Source organism: Pelodiscus sinensis, chromosome 28, assembly GCF_049634645.1.
Source record: "Pelodiscus sinensis isolate JC-2024 chromosome 28, ASM4963464v1, whole genome shotgun sequence".
Lineage (NCBI taxonomy): Eukaryota > Metazoa > Chordata > Testudines > Trionychidae > Pelodiscus > Pelodiscus sinensis.
The window spans coordinates 12,125,895-12,147,050 of record NC_134738.1 but is presented as its reverse complement, the minus strand read 5'-3'; the positions used below and the strand labels follow the sequence as shown (position 1 = coordinate 12,147,050).

Genomic DNA, 21,156 nt, shown 5'->3' with positions numbered 1-21,156 from the left:
AAAAGGAAGTATTTCTTCACGCAACATACAGTCAACCTGTGGAACTCCTTGCCGGGGGATGTTGTGAAGGCCAAGATTATAAGAAGGTGCAAAAAAGAGCTAGATAAATTCATGGAGGTTTAGGCGATCAATGGCTATTAGCCAGGATGGTGTGCCTAGCCCATTAGACACTGGGTATGGGCAACAAGGAATGATTCCCTATTCTGTTCATTCCCTCTGGGGCACCTGGCATTGGCCTCTGTTGGAAGACAGGACGCTGAGCTAGATGGACCTTTGGTCTGACCCAGTCTGGACTGTTCTTAAGGTATATGGCAGAATAGAGGGAGCACAGCAGCTTCTGTGTACTATGGACAATCCCAGGCTCTAGTCTTTCCAGCAACCCTCTACTAGCCATAGTGCTACACCTACATTTGTGTAAGGAGGGGACTAGAAGACACATCAGGGAGAGGTCTGTAGCTCCACAAATGTGCCAATGTCGCTGTGACGACGCGTCGGGGTTCCCCTGACTCCTGCACCCCCGTAATGGCACGAACAGACTCCACCAGCCAGTAGAATAGAGGGAGTTTATTGCTTCTCCAGGATACAGCACAGCACAGATGTAATCTGGTTCCAGGGCAGGCCTAGGATGCCTCAGTCCCCCTTGAGATGGGGAGACTGGGCCCCTAAATCCCAGCCCCTTGCTTAGGCTGCTCCTCCATGATACCAGACAGAAACTGCCCAACTTCCAGCCCTGCCCTCCAGCCAGGGGCTGCCCTCCACCTTCCTCCCTTTGTTCCACTCCCTGGGAGGTAACCAGTCGAACAGGTAACCTACCTGACCCATCTGCTACTCTGCAGACAGCAGCCGGTGGGGGGGGGGGTCACCCACAGCCCCAGCCTAGCAACCAGCAAGGTACCAACACTACATCACAGTTGCCTCTAATCTTTTCCATCCATGTGTAGAATAAAGTTTCTTATGTGCGCCAAAGTATGTTTGAATGTGCACCACAGGGAAAACACAAACCTCCCTGGGGGCGCTCTGCTAATCAGTGGGGCCGCACTAGACTCTCTCTTGAGCAGCTGCACAAGCACACAGCTAAGAGAGACCATTGGGATGCGCCAGTGTCAGCAAGGATGCGTGTTTGGGTGAGCAGAGCGCTGCCGGGAGAGCAGGCTGCGGGGAGAGGCAGCAGCAAATGTGGATCCAATTGGCTTGCTCTGGGTAATATTTCCTGATTATTTCACTGCAGCATGCTGAGGCTGCGGCATAATCGAATTAGGCAAATATTATGGGGAGGAAAATGGACAGATAAGTAGCTTAAAGTGATCAAAATGACCTGAAGGTAGCCGTGCAAATGGTCTGTATAATACGCTGTAATAACCCTGTCCAGGCAGCTGCTGGGAGGCTGGATTCCAGGAACAAGATGTCAGGTTAGAATAACGGGCTGCAGGAGGAGAGAGAAGCGGCTGCAAACATCGGGGGGGGGGGTCCCCAAGGAGCCTCAATGGGACAGCTGGGCTAGGGGAGAAGACCTGGCAGACCTGGGGAGAGAAGACTGGTGATTCTCGGGGGTGGGGTGGTGGTTGCTGTTTGTATTTTCCCCACATGGTTTTCGTGTTTCCAGGGCATGTGCTGGACTCATTCCGCAGTGGGCAGGTCCTTACAGGTGGCTCACCGGAACATCCTTTCCATCAGGGAAGGGCCCTCTCTACCTCTGCTTCCCAGGGAGGTTGTGGAATCCCCATCTCTGGAGATATTTAAGAGCAGGTTAGAGAAATGTCTATGGGGGATGGTCTAGACGAGTGGTCTCCAACCTTTTTACACCCAAGATCACTTTTTAAATGACAGACCAAGCCAAGATCTAGCGCCCCGCCCCTTCCTTGAAGCTCCGCCCCTTCCTTGAAGCCCCGCCCTCTCTATTCTCCTCCTCTCCATCACTTGCTAACCCCAATCCTTATATTGCTGCTTTTTTTAAAAAGGTTTTTCCAACATTTGGAAGTGGTGCTCAGCCAGGGTGCACCACGCTCCATGTGGGCTGGCTCAGAGGACAAGCTGCCTGGCCAGCTGGCTGTGGCCTTCAGCCCGGAGGAGACTGAACTGCGCTCCAGCTGATCGAGCGGCTTCCCCTCTGCGCCTGCCCACATGGCGCGTGGGGCACCCTGGCTGAGCGCCGTGGCTAGCTGGCCGGGAAGCCGCTTTTCTTCGCTCCCTCCCATCTAGCCGGGCTGGAGGGAAGAGACCCTGGGACCCCTAGAGCCAGGGACCACTGAGATGGGCGGGGGGGGAGGGGGGGAGGGTAGCACAACCAGGGCATCTTCTCCTGCACGTCCTCCTAAAGTCGCTCAGCTTGTGACCAATCCCCACACTTGCTCCTCTCTGTCCTCTGACGTCCAAGTCACTCAGATCCCTCCCGGTAAAGAGGTGATCCTGACAATGACGTTTCCCCACTCAGGTGACCTGCCTCAGCCTGGTCCCTGTCCCCCCAAGGCTGGTAGCCGAGTGGCTACCTGGCACAAGGGCCTCTCCCCTGCCATCTCCCCACTCAGCTCCTCTCCGGCCATCTCCAGGAAGCCTTTGGGGGCAGCCGCGACTCAAGACACACCCTTCCCTTCTCTGAACAAGCCGGAGAAATCACCGGGACACAGAGACTCCGACAAGGGCAGGAGGGATCGATACGGGACAGCCGCACAAACTGCAGAGCCTGGAGACCACACAAACACACACCACAGGCGGGAGCGGCGGGGGAGGCAGGCCTCGGTGGAGAAGAACTAGAGGAGCTAGGACGGCCCAGGGTTGGGATAGCGGGGATGAGAATTGAGGGGGACCGGCAGAGCTGAGGGCAGGGTCGGGGCCCAGAGTCAGGGTAGAAGGGATGGCGCTGAGGCAGGATTGAGGAACGCCACCCAAAAGGGGAAGCCCAGGCCTCAAACAGCAGGGAAACTTCTGGGGGCTTTGACTGAGCAGCACCAGCAGGGCGAGGCATGGTAGGGAACTAGAGGCTCTGCAAGATGGAGGGAAGTGCTGTGGCAGGAGGACCAGGAAAGGAAAAGGATGGAGATTGTGGGGGTCGGGGACTGTCACGGTTTTGGATTTGAAAGATCACTGTTGCACCCGTGGGGGGGCTGGCCCTAAAGTCTGTACAAAGCCATGTGAGGTGTCAAATGAAAGCTTCTGTTCTACTGGTTCTGTATATGCCAGTCATGTGCTTGTACGATATCTGTCTGTGGCGTTATAAATACGTGCTCTGTGCTGATGCTGGAAAATCTTCTGTCTGAGGCAGAGCAATGGGCCAACAATGTTCGTTCAGTGGCTATGCTAATTAGCAAGGCAGGGACAATGGATCTGCCGAATTCACATCTGAGGAATGCGTCTGGAAATTTGGATACCTGCAGACCAGCCAGGGCATAACGGCTGCCAGCATGTGAAACAGATCGGTCACTCGGCCGTGTGACCTGCTCCGGCCAGGAAGATGCCAGGAGAGGCCTATAAGTGCCATGTGGTAATCTCCATCTTGCTTCAGTTCAGCTGCTGATTCCAGATGCAGCCTTGAGAGGAACAGCGAGCCAGGAAGAACCATGGACCCATCCTGACAGAGGCTGTACACCAGAGACTTTTAAGAGAGCAGTTTATATCATTTCTGCTAAGAGCCTGTGTTGGGAACTGGGTGATTCGATGCTTGCAATGTATTCTCCTTAACAACCTTACTCTCGTGCTTTTCTTTCTGGGTATGTCTACACTAGCTCGTTAGTTCGAGCTAGGTAGGCAAATGAGGGCAACCGGAGTTGCAAATGAAGCCTGGGATTTAAATATCCGGGGCGTCATTTGCATCTTGCCAGGCGCCGCCATTTTTAAATCCTCCTTAGCAGGGGCAGATGACCATTTTGCGGGGCCCAGGGCAGCACAATTTCATGGGGCCCCCCTTTGCCATGGTGCATGCGCAGGGCTTCTTGAAGCACAGGGCCCAGGGTGGCCGCCCTACTCGCCCCGTCCTATATCCGCCCCTGCCCCTTAGTCCGAACTCCGTGCCCGCGGCTACACGCGGCACGGAGTAGGTAGTTCAAATTAGAGATCCTAATTCGAACTACCTACTCCACGCCACGTGTAGCCGCAGGCATGGAGTTCGGACTAAGGGGGATTTAAAAATGGTGGCGCCCGGGAAGATGCAAATGAAGCCCGGAATATTTAAATCCTGGGCTTCATTTGCAACTCCGGTTGCCCTCGTTTGCCTACCTAGCTTGAACTAACGAGCTAGTGTAGACGTACCCTCTTTTAGTAACAAGCCTTTAGATTTTAGATTCTAAAGGATTGGCCCAGCGTGATCTTGCGGGTAAGATCCAAATTGTAAATTGACCTGGGAACTGTGGCTGGTTTCTTGGGATTGGAAGAACCTGTTCGGGGTAGGTGAGATCGGGTTCTATAGCCCCTCACCTGTGTGTTAGGCCTGGGGCTGACTGGGGCACAGAGGGAGCTGGGGTATCAGAGGGGTTTTGCTCATGAGGCTTCAGGCCGGCCAGATAGACAGCTGGAGCAGTCGGTGTGACTGGTTTGTGGCCTGTTTGGGAAGGTCTCCAGTCTGAGGCTATAAGGAGCCCCGAGTCTGAGCAATTCGCCCTGAGCGGACGCCCTCGGTAGTGCCCAGACCTGGCCGGCGTTGTCACAGGGATGCTGTGACAGCTGTAGAGGGGAGCAGTCGACACCGAATAAGGCAGCCCCCCAGTCTCAGGGCAGGTTCAGGGCTGTGAAATGCCTGTGCCCCCTTTCCCACCCTGCTTGTCCCTTCTAGGAGCTGGGGGAAGAGAGCCGGATGAGATAAAAATAATTCTTCTCCAGGCCTGGAACAATGGAATAAGATTGAGCTGTCAATCTGGCAGCACGTCCCCGGGGAGGCGGGCAGCGGTAACACATTCACGTGGCGAGGAAAGTGAAACCTCACTTCATGGAGGAGAGTTGCCAGTGGAAATAAAGGCTGTTTCCAAACACATTGCAAGAGAAAACTACCCACCACTTTCCCTGCCCCTGGCAGCTTAGTGAGGCTGGGGGAGGCTAGCACAGAGCCGGGTAGTTGTGAAGGGGCCGGCGCTGGTTCTGGGTGGAAATTGTTCCACTTCACATAGAGTCGGTCAAGAAATTTTCAACAAAATGGAGCTTTTTCTCCCATCAGAAAATGCCGATTTGTCACCAGCAGGCCTGTGGCAGAGAAAAGATCCGTTCTGCTGAGTTTCTCGTTTCAAAACCATTTTGACACAGTTAAAAAAAAAGTTTTGGCCTTGCCAAGACAACCTGTTTCCACGTGTTCACACTAAACCTTTGTCTGGGCTAAAATGGCTTTTCGTTTTGCAAGCTATGTTCCTTGGTAGTTTAAAAAGTACCAAACATTTGAACGACCGACATTTAAATAAAGATCTTTCAAATCAATAGTTCGACGGACCCTCCCCCATCTGAATCTTTTTCTTTTTGGATTTTCAGTGGGCTCAATTCTTCAGGATTTCCACGTTCCCTCCCGATGCAGGAGAGGAAAATTCTCCCGGGACAGGAATTCTGCCTCCTGCCCGGCTTTACCAACAAGAAGTTTTCTGTCTCCCACCCACCGTGGATTCCTCCTTGACCTGAGCTCTAAGGTGGCTCTGGCCCAGGTTGTGATCCTTGCAGGTGGTATCAAGGCCTCAAACAAGATTAGGACTCTCGTGTCCTAGGTGCTGGACACACACCTCACAAAATACAGCCCCTCCCCCAAAACGCTAAACCATGATGGGACAAGAGAGGAAAAGGAAATGCCATAAAGGGTTAAGTTCTGTACTGGGCAGTGGTGCAACCACTACGTGAAAATGGTCATAGGGTCGGAAAACCTCACGTAGGATCAGAGCCACAGGACACTTCAGAGCGGCCGCCCCATGCCCCTCAACCGCTCTATGAATGAATCTGGGTGATCACAGTGGCCTGATGTGGGGTGGAAACAGGAGTCATCCCCCTCCCCCAGCACTCACAGCGGCGGCCGGATCTGGAGCAGCTCAGCAGCCTGCTCCGCTCTGCCACGTCGCCCTCTCCCGCTGGCTGCACCTGCCCCGCACTGGGCCTGCATTATCCCGCAGCTTTCATTGCACAGGGGAGGGACAAGGGGGTGGAGCAGTGGAGAGGTGTGGGTGGGGCTACGGGAAGTGGTGAGGCGGGGCTTGGGGAAGGGGCGGGGCTATGGGAAGGGGGGGCCTTGCTTTGGGCCCCGCACCTGGGGCACTGTGGGTGGCTGCCCCAGACTCCGCGCCCCCCTACAGACATCCCTGACGATGGTAGACTCCAGGAGAAAGTTTAACAGAGGAAAGATGGAGGGGTGACTTGCTCACAGTCTATAGATACCTGCACAGGGAGCACAGATCTGACTGTGGGCTCTGCCGTCTGGCAGAGAGGGACCGACCAAGGCAGATGGCTGGAAGCTGTAGCTAGACAGACACAGAAAGGGCCACGGGGCCAAGATGCAGGAAGAAGGAGGAGAGAGCCAGACGCCAGTATCCCCAGACCCTACAGATTCCCCCCCTCCCCTTCCAGCTGGATCTGAAGAGGCGAGCGGCAGGGAGTGAATGTTCTTGCACCACCTGCCCCTTGAAACTCAGGGACATCAGGAGGCCGGAGGAGAGAGGCGCATTCACAGGCAGACACCAGCCCTGTCCCCGGATGCATCGCTAGCTCGCCGGGCTGTGGCAGGAGGCAGCTGGGATCTCCGGCCGCGGGACTCTAACCCGGCTGCTGACCTCAGCAAGTGGCCTGCCTCTCCGACCTTTGCGTGGCTCCTTGAAGTTCTCCGGTAGCTGCCTGGGGAGACGGGTCGCTCCTAGACTCGGATCTCACTCAGTACTATCCCTGCGCCTCCCAGGATGCCTTTGGGCAATGAGGCAGCTTCCTGGCCTGAGGCTTGAGCAGAGAGCATGGGGAATTCGCTTTGCTTCTACCACTGGCCTCAGGCTGACCCAGGCCTCTGCAATTTATTCCTTCTTCCCCCTCTGCTTCCTGATCGAGGGCAATCTAAGTTTGCTGCCGCCAAGATAGCACTGCTGCCCTTCTTCCCAAGCCGAGAACTGTTGCGGCAAGCCTGCTGCCAGTGTATGCAACCCCCAAGAAAGGGGTAGTGCGCAGGGAGAAACAGTTCTGGTCTACACTAGGGCGTTATTTCGAAATAACCCCCCTTAGGTTGAATTTATAAGCGGCGTGGCCACACGACCGAGCCTGCTATTTCGAAATCTGTACTCCTGCTTTCCTCAGGGAATAATGCTCCTTTCAAAAGAGTTATTTCAAAATAGCGGCCGTGTGGACGCTCCGGTGCCGCTACTTCGAAGTAACGACTCCCCAGAGTCATTCAAACTAATTACTCCCCAGCGCGTCCCGGGGCTCTAAGTCCAAGGTGGCGCGTCCACATTCACGGAGCCTGCCTCGCACTCCTTTCGAGGCTCCCCTGTAGTGGGGACCCGCTAGTTCGGTTTTGTAAAAAGCGGGCGTTATTAAGTCAAATTGAGTTATTTCGAAATATTGCCTAGTGGAGACAGGCCCACCGAGCGGGCTCTCAGGGTCGGCCAGTAAGTCTGCTCTGATGAGAGGATATTTGTAACATGATGCCCTGCTGGGGTTTTGACCCAGGAGATAAGGTTGCGGAGGACAGACCCAGCAGTGACTACTAGGCAAGATGGTCAGGAATGCAACCCCGGGTGTCCCTGCACCTCTCTTTGCTGTGGGCACTCGAGAGCTGTTCTGTTCATCCCTTCGAAGCCCCTGGCATTGGCCACTGTGGGCAGACGGGACATGGACTGTTGGTCTGACCCAGCCTGGCCGCTCTTACGGTCGTCATGCTCCCGCCGTTTGCACTGAACTCAATGGGACTACTCGTGGGTCTCATCATGGCTGGGGTGTAAGACCATCCCATTCTCACCACCATCGGGTATTCACATTCCACATCCAGCCATACTGCCCCTGAGTCCCGACTTGCACCCCTGGGGCTTTTCATAGAATCATAGAACCATAGAGCTGGAAGGGACCTCAGAAGGTCATCGAATCCAGCCCCCTGCCCTAGGAAGGACCAATCCCAACTGGTCGTTCGCCGACGTTCATCCCGCCCTCCCCACTGCTGGCTTGGTAAGTTGCCGGGGTCTGACTTGCTCTGCACTTGGAACAGCCTTTTGCCTTTCCTTGTCCGCCTGTAGCAGATGGAACGGGACATCCTGCCAGCTCAGCTCCCCGCAGGCCTTCCGATCCCATCAAGTGGTACATCCCGCAGGAATATGGCAGAACGGCTGCCTAAGCGAGTGTCCCCTCTGCACTGGGCATTTTTCAGCATCCTACAGCTTTCAGGGCATTGTGCTGGGCATGGCACAGTGTTGGAGGGGAAGCAGCCACCAGCTGACAAATGAAAAAGCCAAAAATTCTTAAGGCTGCTCCTTGTTCCTGGCTGCGGTCCCCTGGGCGAAAACGTTCCGTTCTCAGAATCCATAAGAGCAGCCAAACCGAGTCAGAACAAAGGTCCTTCTAGCCCAGTATCCTGTCTGCCGACAGTGGCCAGCACCAGGTGCCCCAGAGAGGGTGGACCGAAGACAATGATCAAGCGATTTGTCTCCTGCCATCCCGCTCCAGCCTCTGACAAACAGAGGCCAAGGACACCATTTTATCCCCTGGCTAATAGCCTTTTATGGACCTAACCTCCATGAAATTATCCAGCTTCTCTTTAAACTCTATTATAGTCCTAGCCTTCACAGCCTCCTCTGGCAAGGAGTTCCACAGGTTGACTACACGCTGTGTGAAGAAGAACTTTCTTTTATTAGTTTTAAACCTGCTACCCATTAATTTCATTCTCTAACCAACGCAACCATCCGATGAAGACTCGGAAAGTCCATTTTAATGAATTAGGTATTGAAAGCTGTTAAACTCACGTCACCATCTTCACAGCCTGAATAAATGTTACTTTGAGGAACGGCCCTGCGAAAAGCCCATTTGAAAGGCTTGCTAGTCTATAAAGACAGCGTGCAGAAGCTCATGACAAGCCATTGAAACAGCTGATTGCAGCATAACTATTACAAAAGCGTATCGAGTGAGGTCTTTTTTTAAAGGCTAATGACACACGGGTGTTTCGTATCATTGTAACACGTCTGTATTAACTGTTCCAGGAGGAAATATGGAGACAGAGATATTGTGCTCCCGGCGTCCAACCAAAGGAAGAATCAGACGTTCGCCCAGTCAAGAGAGAATGCCGTTCTCTATCAATGACATTATGAAAAGCGTGACCAGAAGCAATGGAGGGTCTGTGTATATAGAAATCAGTAGGGGGTGGGAAGTCCCCAGGGAAGGAAGAACAGCATGAGGCTGTCCCGTCTCTAGAAACAAAGTCACTGAATTTGGAAGACAGAAGCAAAAGCAGAGGCCTCTTTTGGGCACCCATCAGGAGCCAGAGAAACAGGAACAGAGCACTTGCAAGGTGAGAAAACCTTAACACGCTGTGATGTGCTTTTGTGTCTTTAAAGGAGCAACCAAAGAGTATTATTTCCCTTGCATGTAGAATAGTAATAGAGATGTAGCCGTGTTAGTCTGGTCTTGCTGAAACAAAAGACGGGACTATGCAGCACTTTAAAGACTAACAAGATGGTTTATTAGGTGATGAGCTTTCGTGGGCCAGACCCACTTCCTCAGATCAAATTGTGGAAGACAATCGGCATGACCATATATACCAAAGTGATACAATTAAAAAAAACTACCCTGATTTTTTGATATTTTCATTGTATCCCTTTGGTATATATGATCATGCCAATTTCCAACCAGGGCTGTCTAGCGCACACACTCAGGGTGCAACCTGCATGCCGGTAGGCTGTTGGTGAGTCTCCAAAGCTGGGAGTTACAACAACAAAGCATCAGAGACCCCCAGGGTTTCAGGGCACGGGGTGATGCAAACTCGCACTGGTCAGCATCACCCCCCAAAGTGCCACCACAAACCTGCCCGGAGGTTTCCTCGGATTAGAATTCACATGGGCCTTCATCCAAAATAAGAACCCACCGCATTATGGGGCCTAAGTTGGACAAAGTTCTGCCAACACTTCCCCAAGTTTTGTGGCCCCTGTGCACCAAAGACCTTATCCATTTCCTGGATTAGAACAAAGGCGCTGAGTCCGTTTAAATGCAGGCTATTTATATGCATCCTTTCTTGGTCTGCTGCACAGTCAACCAGTGGAACTCCTTGCCAGAAGATGTTGTGAAGACCAGAACTTTACCAGGGTTCAAAAAAGAACTAGACAACTTAATGGCAGATAGGTCCATCAATACATATTAGCTAGGATGGGTAGGAATGGTGTCCCTAGCCTCTGTTTATCAGAATCTAGGAATGAGCGACAGGGGAGGGATCAGTTGATAATTCCCAGTTCTGTATATTTCCTCTGGGGCACCTGGCGTTGGCCACTGTCGGCAGACAGGACACTGGGCTAGATGGATCTTTGGTCTGACCCAGTCTGGCTGTTCTCATGTTCAACCAAAAAGTTTCAGCCGTTCTTATCTACTAGCCATTGACTCAAACGTTTGCTCTGCTTGCAAGTCCCGCCGTGTTGTTTCTTATACCACCAACCCATGCAGCAAACTCCCCATCAGAACCCTCAAACCTGCCACCTTATCTTCTTTAAACCCTTGCTTAAAAACCTGCCTCTGCTGCAAAGCCTGAGACTCATTCCCCTCTCTCAGTGGTCAGGCAAGTGACTACCTGCCACTTCTGCTTTCCCACTGAACTCTGCTCATTTTGTCGTAACCGAATCCTGCCAACCCACCTCCTACCATTGTCTGTGCGTCTGCTATTGGGATCAGAAATTCACTGGGGCAGGCTCGGCTTCCTTTGTGTGTTTGTGTATGCCCTAGCACCACTACAGCAATCATAGCGATAACAAACTACCCTCCAAAAATAAAATCACTTTGCGCAACTGAATTTATTTCCCTTCAAGAAAAAGAGAGCACCCAAAAAAGAAAACCATCAATGAAATATAATCTGCAATGTTGAGAAAGAGGCTCTTGAAGGAAATTGACTTTGACATTCTAATAAATGTCAATTTCAGACAGGGGCAAAGTCTGAAGATGAATCCTCCAAACTTTAATTGGAGACATGATGCTCCCATTACCCAGGACAGAAATCCTGCCTCCCTGCTTCAGATATTGCTATTGATAAAATTATTCTTTTATGCCTCTAATTGATTAGAATGTCGCCCTGCCTGGTGGAATTTGTTCAAGCAGATGGAGATGAGGCTGACTGAGTTAACCTGAGACGACGACAGAGTCGGGGGATTGATGTTTGCTCGGGGAGGGACATGGCCCTCGTGAAACTCAGGGCAGGTGGAGAAGAGCAGTGATACCAGGTGGGGAGGTTGGGGAGGGGTGGGGGTTTAGAGGTTTTATTTCAAGCCCCGATTCTGCCGGCTAAGCGCTGCTGAGGTGGTCTGGCGCAGAGGATCTGGGTGAGAGACACAGAGGTCTGAGGGGGGCATCTTTGGGCGTGAGGTTGTGCCCGAGAGACTGCGTGTGTCAGGAGCTATCTGTCCGTGCGAGGCAGGGGGACATGCATGGGAAGTGGGGTCTCCATGGAGCCTGCCTGTGATGCCTTTTCCCTCCCCTCCACCACGAGAAACACTAGCACCTCCTGTGACGGAGTGTGGGGGAGTCACCAGGCCCGGCAGCCCCATCTGCAGCCAAATGGGACTCTCAGGCGGCAGGTAGAACAGAAGGTTTCTTGTTCACAGGGACACAGCGTAGCACCGACGTGTTGCTACAGGGACCGGGGACGCCAGGACAATCCTTCTTGGGGAGGCTCCCTTCTCCTCCAAGCCAGTGGAAAACTAACTCCCTCTCACCGCCACTGCTCCCCGCCCCCCAGGCCGTCCCGTCTCCTGCTTTGTCCTGCTTCCAGGCCCAAGGTGTCACCTGGCCCTCAGGCCCTGAGAGACTGGACATACTTCCCCAGTGAGTCATGCCCGGCCTCTCCCTCCTCATGCAGAGAGTGCTGCAGTGCCCAGGGAAACTGAGGCACGCACCCGCACCGAGTTCCTACAGCCCAGCACAGGGCAGTCGTATCACAGAAAGCACAAGGCAAACAGTGAACACAAATCAGAGTGAACACAGTGAGTGCAGGAGCCAGGTCTGCCCGCACTACACACATCCCCATCCCGTTGTTTGACCCAGCCCCACAAAAAGGGCAGCTCGGGGCCTCCTCTGGGCCCCTTTTTTCCCCCCACCATCCCCTGCAAAGCTAGCTCCCAATGGCTCATGATTTGCTTAAAGAACGCAGGGCCAGTCGGTCCTGCTCCCCCCTCAGGCAGCGGGCAGGCGGGGGGTACTGCACGTTGGAGCAGAGGTAAATAACCCGCTGTGATCCGTTCCAGAGGCAGGTGCAGGCCGCATGGCCCGGCCGAGGGGCCCCCATCTCTGGAACCCTTTGAACATCAGAGCCAAACGCCAGGCAGCCCAGGTGGCCCCACAAGCCGGAGGGGATCTTGCTAGCAGCTACTTTGGGGCGTTCTATTACTCAGAGCCACTGCAATTTTAATGGGAGCCGGCAGCCTCTTGGCCTGGGAGGCGGAGAGGGCCAGGAGGATGCCGTGATGGACGGGAGGGAAGGGGCATCACGAAATTCGCTGATCGGCATCTCCCGCCCTGCTTTTACTCTGCCTGGGGGAGGGAGCAGGCGGATTTCAGAACCTGTGGCCGGCAGTTTGGCAACACGGCTGAGCAGAGATCCGCTCCACGGGGCGGGGGAAGGGGGCACTTTCCCCACACACCCGCCCTCCCTGCAGTTCAAGATGCCCCCACCGGGGCCTTTAGAGTCCCATGCAAAACAGCATCCAGTTCCTCGCTGGGTGCCCTGGAGGGACAGGGATCGAGCAGAAACCCAGCCTGTTTCGATTTCCCCGGCTCTGGAATAACACAGGGGCTCCCATGTGGTCCCCTCTGCCTCTGCTCCCCCAGGTCCAGCTCAGCCCCGCATTTCAACGGCTCTCTGCTTGCCCACCAGGCTCGCTCACCCTTCTCCTGCACCACGGCGAGGGTCCTCCGCTCCTGCCCCCCACCCGCACCCCATTCCCCCAGCTCAGCCCCTCATGCTGACTCGCCTGGACGGGAGCTGAGTGGAGAGCAGAGCGCGCCCACTTGTCTTCCATCACTGTCCACACCAAGAAACTGACCCAGCTCCCTGGGGAATCACCCGCGGCCCTTTGAACTCACATCCTCAGGCTCCGGGGTCATGTCCACATGGCCTAAAGCATCGGGCTGATTCAGTTCAGGGCTCCTCTGGGGCGGAGGAGCAGTGGGACCAGCTCCGTCGCCGGAAGCATCCAGAAAGATTATTTCACCGGTATTTTGAATCCTGGGCCTCAACACCCCGCTGGTCCGGAGAGCGTCAGCTGGGAGGGGGGCGTGCGTCTCGGCTCAGAGCGGGGTCTCCCCTGGGCTTAGTAGCACCTCAGAGACGGGCCGGAGAAGAATTCCAGCAGCGGCTCTTTGGAACGTCTCCATTGCTTGCATGACCGTGGCACCTACAGAGCCCAGTGAGATCCGCCTCCCACTGTCCCACCCCCCGGTGCTGCACAGACACACTGTGAGAACTGGTCCCTGCCCCTACCAGCTTACAGTCTTGGGCCCCGACTCTGCCAAAACCCATGCACCTGCTTCCTAGCACGGACCACCCTCAGCGCATGTCTGTGCCAGATCAAGGCAAGGGACAAGGACTAATTAAGTGATGAAGGGCTCGTCTACACAAAACCGGTATGGTTGTGACTGTCCCCGGCTGGTTACAGCCGGACCTGGCCTGGGGAGCAGATGCAGTTACCTTGTTATAACTGGCTTACAGTGGTCTAGCTATTGCTGGACAGCAGGGGTGGGGGCCGGATGCAGCCCCTGGCTTGCCTGGATCCGACCCCCGAGGCTCAGAGCTCCCCACCCAGCATCGGGGAGTCTGTGCTGGCGTTCCAGCCCTCTGCCGCTTCCCCGCAGGGCTGGAGCGCACAAAATCGACTATCGTGGGGAGCATTAGGCTGTGATGTGCAAGGGGATTGTGGGGCAAATCAAGAGCTGAGGGGGGAGCGGTCAGGGCAGGAGGGCTCTGAGTTTCCACAGAAGGGGGCGCTTGGCACCTGGCAGATTCAACAGCTGCCCAGACGGAGGAACAGAGAAGGGCTGCAAAGTGCCAGAGCGGTCTGCGTTGCATTTGGCCAGTCAGCCAGCAGGAGGCGCTGGTGTCGCCTGTCCATCTCCCCCCACCCGACAGCACCAAAAGCATGAGACTCTGCCAGCTTTCCCCCCGGGGGGTCCTGGGTCCCCCTGCCAAGCCCTGCCGGGGGGCGGGGGAGAGGAATTTCAGAACCAAAGGTTTTAATCAAATAAATATAATCCCTTTCTTCCGCCCCTTCCCGAAACCAGGAGAGAAGAAAGCCCAGCCAGGCCCAAGTCAGAAAGGCCACCCATCTTGCTCGCTGTGCAGGCATTAGGCGGGGGAAATGGCCATTATTACTGCTGGCTAATGGTCCGTATTTTGTTTACACTTTCCACTTTCCCCTCTAATAGCTACTCTTGGGCTCACTGTCATTTTTCTCCCTCCGCTGCTATTGCCGGCAATTACTCCCGAGTATTTGCATGTAATGATAAAGCCGGGGCCCTGCTCGCTGGGTGTTTTGAATAGATGTCACACGACCGGCGGGCTAATAGAAACGCTGCGGCCTGGGCTGGGCAGGGAGAGAGCCAGGGGGAGAAAAGGGGGAAAGGAAGGAGGGGGAAAGACAGTGTCCCCACCTGGGATGGTCCCTCTCCGTCCCTCCACTGCTTCCTGCCTGTCTGCTGGCCAAGCCCTGCAAGAGGAGGCCGGGGAGGACAAGGCAGCAAAGCAAGTGAGGAACCAGACCTGAGGCCCAGCTGTGCGGGGATCAAGCCAGTGAGGAGACGGAAGGAGAGTTCGGCCGTGTTACCGTGTGCGGGTCAGAGGGACCCCGCCAATCCTGGCACGCCGGGAGCCTCCGCTTCTCCCCCTCCGGCAGCAGGACTCGCCCTCTCATGCTTCCCGGAGTTCCCAGGGCCGAGAGGCACCTGGAGCATCTGCCCTTGCAAGGGAAACTGTGCTGTGTGTGTCGGCTGGCGGCCGGCCTCCTGACTCCACCAGCGACCGGCAACAGGAGTGTTCCTCTCGCTGCCCGACCAGGCTGGGCTGCCCTCTGCACATGCCGACGCTGAGCCCCACAGCACGTCCCCGGGAGACTCCAGCCCCTGCTCGGCTGGACACTCCCAGCATTCCCAGAGCGCACCCGCGTTCCCGCACCCGCCCCTCCCCATGGAACAGAGCGCACCAGCATTCCCGCACTCGCCCCTCCCCATGGAACAGAGCGCACCAGCATTCCCGCACTCGCCCCTCCCCCCGGAACAGAGCGCACCAGCATTCCCGCACCCGCCTCTCCCCCCGGAACAGAGCGCACCAGCATTCCCGCACCCGCCCCTCCCCACGGAACAGAGCGCACCAGCATTCCCGCACCCGCCCCTCCCCCCGGAACAGAGCGCACCAGCATTCCCGCACCCGCCCCTCCCCACGGAACAGAGCGCACCAGCATTCCCGCACCCGCCTCTCCCCCCGGAACAGAGCGCACCAGCATTGCCACACCCGCCCCTCCCCACGGAACAGAGTGCACCAGCATTCCCACACTCGCCCCTCCCCACGGAACAGAGCGCACCAGCATTGCCACACCCGCCCCTCCCCACGGAACAGAGCGCACCAGCATTCCCACACTCGCCCCTCCCCATGGAACAGAGCACACCAGCATTCCCGCACCCGCTCCTCCCCACGGAACAGAGCGCACCAGCATTCCCACACTCGCCCCTCCCCATGGAACAGAGCGCACCAGCATTCCCGCACCCGCCCCTCCCCATGGAACAGAGCGCACCCGCATTCCCACACTCGCCCCTCCCCACGGAACAGAGCGCACCAGCATTCCCACACTCGCCCCTCCCCACGGAACAGAGCGCACCAGCATTCCTGCACCCGCCCCTCCCCACGGAACAGAGCGCACCAGCATTCCCACACCCGCCCCTCCCCACGGAACAGAGCGCACCCGCATTCCCACACTCGCCCCTCCCCATGGAACAGAGCGCACCAGCATTCCCGCACCCGCCCCTCCCCACGGAACAGAGCGCACCAGCATTCCCGCACCCGCCCCTCCCCACGGAACAGAGCGCACCAGCATTGCCACACCCGCCCCTCCCCACGGAACAGAGCGCACCAGCATTCCCACACTCGCCCCTCCCCATGGAACAGAGCACACCAGCATTCCCGCACCCGCTCCTCCCCACGGAACAGAGCGCACCAGCATTCCCACACTCGCCCCTCCCCATGGAACAGAGAGCACCAGCATTCCCGCACCCGCCCCTCCCCATGGAACAGAGCGCACCCGCATTCCCACACTCGCCCCTCCCCACGGAACAGAGCGCACCAGCATTCCCACACTCGCCCCTCCCCACGGAACAGAGCGCACCAGCATTCCTGCACCCGCCTCTCCCCCCGGAACAGAGCGCACCAGCATTCCCACACTCGCCCCTCCCCATGGAATAGAGCGCACCAGCATTGCCACACCCGCCCCTCCCCACGGAACAGAGCGCACCAGCATTGCCACACCCGCCCCTCCCCACGGAACAGAGCGCACCAGCATTCCCACACCCGCCCCTCCCCACGGAACAGAGCGCACCCGCATTCCCACACTCGCCCCTCCCCATGGAACAGAGCACACCAGCATTCCCGCACCCGCCCCTCCCCACGGAACAGAGCGCACCAGCATTCCCGCACCCGCCCCACCCCACGGAACAGAGCGCACCAGCATTCCCGCACCCGCCCCTCCCCCCGGAACAGAGCGCACCAGTATTCCCGCACCCGCCCCACCCCACGGAACAGAGCGCACCAGCGTTCCCACACCCGCCCCTCCCGATGGAACAGAGCACACCAGCATTCCCGCACCCGCCCCTCCCCACGGAACAGAGCGCACCAGCATTCCCGCACTCGCCCCTCCCCACGGAACAGAGCGCACCAGCATTCCTGCACCCGCCTCTCCCCCCGGAACAGAGCGCACCAGCATTCCCACACTCGCCCCTCCCCATGGAATAGAGCGCACCAGCATTGCCACACCCGCCCCTCCCCACGGAACAGAGCGCACCAGCATTGCCACACCCGCCCCTCCCCACGGAACAGAGCGCACCAGCATTCCCACACCCGCCCCTCCCCACGGAACAGAGCGCACCCGCATTCCCACACTCGCCCCTCCCCATGGAACAGAGCGCACCAGCATTCCCGCACCCGCCCCTCCCCACGGAACAGAGCGCACCAGCATTCCCGCACCCGCCCCACCCCACGGAACAGAGCGCACCAGCATTCCCGCACCCGCCCCTCCCCCCGGAACAGAGCGCACCAGTATTCCCGCACCCGCCCCACCCCACGGAACAGAGCGCACCAGCGTTCCCACACCCGCCCCTCCCGATGGAACAGAGCACACCAGCATTCCCGCACCCGCCCCTCCCCACGGAACAGAGCGCACCAGCATTCCCGCACCCGCCCCTCCCCACGGAACAGAGCGCACCAGCATTCCCGCACCCGCCCCTCCCCATGGAACAGAGCGCACCAGCATTCCCGCACCCGCAGCTCCTCAGGGAATTGTTCACACCAGCTTTCCAGTGTCGCCTCAGGATCTCTGCCCCACTTACTCCCAGAACTCTGACGAGTCGGGTGTTTAAGTGAGAGCAGACTGGAGAAGGAGCAAGGAGGATGAACAGACACGAACTGCTCCCGGTGCAGTAAAATCCTAACATGCTTCCTAGAGCCTGAAGTTACTTAACGAGTTGTCACATCACACTGAGCAAAGGCTGACGCAGACTCCTCCCAGCCTATCACAGCCAGGATCCGCTGTGATCTCCCATTCATGAGCCAAGCCCCTGGTCCCCATGGAATGACCCCCTGTGTCTCTCTGCAACCCCGTGTATCTCAGCTCAGTCCTGTGCGCCTTACTCCCAAATCCCTGCTGTCCCCATCGGATTGCTCATCCCTGGGGCCTCCCTCTGTGCTGACCTGGCAACCTTCTCCGTTAACATCTGGCTGCATAAGCAGACAGACTTGCCCTGTGGGACACACAGACCTGGCCAGCCAAAGGCCGTAACTGTCTCCTCTCCTCTGTCTCGATGGACTCTGTCCAAGGCCAGTCCCCTCCTCCCAAGCTGCTTTTAGCTTCGAGGCTTTAGAGGCGTCATTCACACAAAGCTGCCTCTGTATTACCCGTCCGCACACTTCACATTGGCTGCGATGACAGTCTGTTGACACAGACACGGCGTGGCAGCCTCGCTCGCACTGCTCTGTAGATAGCAGCCCCAGGGGTCCTTGTAACCCCCAATCTCCCCCCTTACACTCTCTGCCAGTTGGCTTTAAGGCCACCCTGGGTCCCCTCCCCTCCCCACTTTATACCACTCACTCGACTGCTCCCCTCCCAGCAGCTTGGCCCTCTGCTGAGAGTCCCTGTGGCTCAGACTGGCCGGCTCCAGCCAAACTGGACCCCCGCTTCCCCCCTAGGGACCCAGGATTGCAGCTGGACACCTGGATCTCTCGTAGCCTTGCTGCCTTCCTGCTATGCCCTGAGTCCACTGCTGCCGCCGACTCGCCTTTCCCCCAGGCCTGGCCCTAGCAGGCATGCCCCGGGGGTGTGTTTGCTGCAGGGTCACTGCTCTGACCCGCCCCAGGAAGAACGCAGTGCGAGGGACTCTGGGTGGGTGCATAGCCCATCCCCGGCCCAGTCCGGACCGGAAGCCGGGTTCAGCAACAGGCCTCTCTCAGGGACTCAGCTCAGCTCCCCACACCTCAGTTCTCACCCCTGTAAAACAGGGTGTAGGATACAGCCGCCCTGGGACTGATGAATGGGAAGTTCCTGTAGCGATACCAGTGTCCTTCACCTGCCTGGTCTCTGTCTTGCCGGCTAGGACAGCGATTTTCAAAGACAGGTCACAGCCCAAGGCTGGGTGGCAGGATGTCGGGCGCTGGTCTCGTGGCTGCAGGGGAAGCAGGGGAGCGGGGGGGGGGAGGGGGCTGCGGCAGCTCCCTGCCTGTCCTGGCGCCGCACACTGTGCTGCCCCCCAAAGGCGTCCGGCAACAGGCCCGGCTCCTAGGTGAAGATGGAAAACACACGGGGCTCTGGGCACGGCCCCTGCCCCGAGCGCTAGCTCCCTCTCCCATTGACTGGGAACCTGTTGCCGGCTGCTTCTGGGGCGCAGCAGCGGTGCCAGGAGAGGCAGGAAGCTGCCTTAGCCCCTTCCCCTTCCCCTTCTCCGCTCGGCTCCATTTTCCAACATTTTGCCAGGGGGAGTGTCCAGTGTCCTAAGTCTGTGGGGCTGCCGGGGGGCAGACAGCTGCCTCCCAAACAAGCGTTGGTTTGCTGAGCTGCGACCATCCTCAAAGATGCAAATCCAGTTCCTAGGGCAAATCCTAATGGGGAGGGTGGTCAGGGCAGAGGGGCCTCGAACCTCATTGCAACCAGGATTTCCCCTGGTGCAATGAGCTAATAACTCACTGCACAAGGGGACAGTGCAGCCGCCACCTCTACCTCTTCTTCTTCTCAACAGTGGGGAAAGAAAGGTAATGGACAGAATAGGGAACTGGCAGCCAGAACAATGTTCCCTCTCACCTTTTCCACCCAGGTGTGGAATAAATTTTATGGGCACTGAGGCATGTGCGGATGTGCACCACCCGTATAAACAAAAACCCGGCTGTGGGGGCTCTGCTAGTCCTCTGGACGGCATTGCAATCTCTCCTGAGCGGCCGCACAAGCCCAGGGCTTACAGGGCAGGAGCAGCTACCTTTCAGCCCTGGCACTGGCATTGCTCTTCATGCTGCTTCAGGCATGTCACCTAAGCACTCCGTGCCAGATCCCCAGCTGAAATCAATGCACACTGCATAGCCATGCAAGTCGCACCACTGGAGTGGCTGCCTTTTTTGGGTGTTGGGCTACTGAGCAACCAGGGATTTCAACCCACCTGGGTTGATGTAACACTAGTGGGTCCTCTGGGCACAATACCCCCAAAGCCACCTTTTCTCTGACACAGAATCAAGTGTCCTCCCATCTAGCAGTGTGTTTCCTTTGGAGGTCCACGCCCAGAGGGTCTAACAGTGATGGGGCCCCAGCCTCCTCTGCCCCCCGACAGAGCCAAGCAGGAAACTCACCAATAAGATAAAGGACTATTAGAATCATAAACAATTCTTCCAAGAGAAGAGAAACTGCGGGGAGATGGAAAAGCAGAGACTCAGAGAGTTGAGAAGTAACAGATTCTTAGTGGGGGCTTGCAGGCCAAAAGAGAGAACATAAGAACAGTCAGACTGGGTCAGACTAGGTCCATCTAGCCCAGTGTCCTGTCTTCCGACAGTGGCCAATGCCAGGGAGCCCCAGAGGGAGTGAACAGAACAGGGACTCATGAAGTGAGCCCTCCTCTGTCATCCATTCCCAGCCTCTGACAAACAGATTCCATCCCTACCCAGCCTGGCTAATAAGTATTGATGAACCAAACCTCCATGAATTGATCTAGTTCTTTTTTGAACCTTATTAAAGTCCTGATCTTCCCAACATCCTCTGGCAAGGAGTTCCACCGGTTGACTGTGCACTGCATGAAGAAAAACTTTCTGTGGTTTGTTTTAAACTTGCAACAGTCGGGAATGCAGCCCAAAGTGGGCGGCAAACTCCATCGAAAGCTAAATACCAGCATGAACCCGAGTGTTCAAGAGGGCGTGAAACCATTATTAGCGAGAATGGAGCCTACTCACCCCAACCCAGGCAAACCACGGGAACAGCATCCTGAATTCACTCAGCTCGGACCTAGCCCTAGGAGAGCCACACCTTTGTGTGCTCCTGAGCACATGCAAGGAAGAGGCAACCAATCCCACTGTTTGTGCTCAGATAATCCGGTACCTTAGGGGCTTGGGTAAGGTCTGAACTTCAACTTCCATCTCCAGCAGCGCCCGCTCTGAACGCCGCTCGGCGCGCCGTAGCTCCAGGTGAGAGAGTGTGAGATGAAGGAGGCTGGCGCTCCCATCTGCCTTTCCAGCAAGCAGGGCTTGTTATTAATTGTTTGTTATTAATTAGTGCCTTAGGTGAGCTGGCTTCTTTGGCACCAGGCTGTCTGGGGGAAAGA

The 21,156-nt window shown here is 56.7% G+C and overlaps 1 long non-coding RNA gene across 1 annotated transcript in view; it reads right to left on the bottom strand.

Annotated features, from left to right (window-relative positions):
• LOC142820957 (uncharacterized) overlaps positions 1-18,231 on the bottom strand; it is a 55,500-nt gene extending 37,269 nt beyond the window's left edge. The window contains exon 1 of the long non-coding RNA XR_012897986.1: positions 18,126-18,231. This is a non-coding gene — a long non-coding RNA (uncharacterized LOC142820957). The remainder of the gene's footprint in view (positions 1-18,125) is intronic.
• Between the last annotated feature and the right edge of the window lie 2,925 nt (positions 18,232-21,156).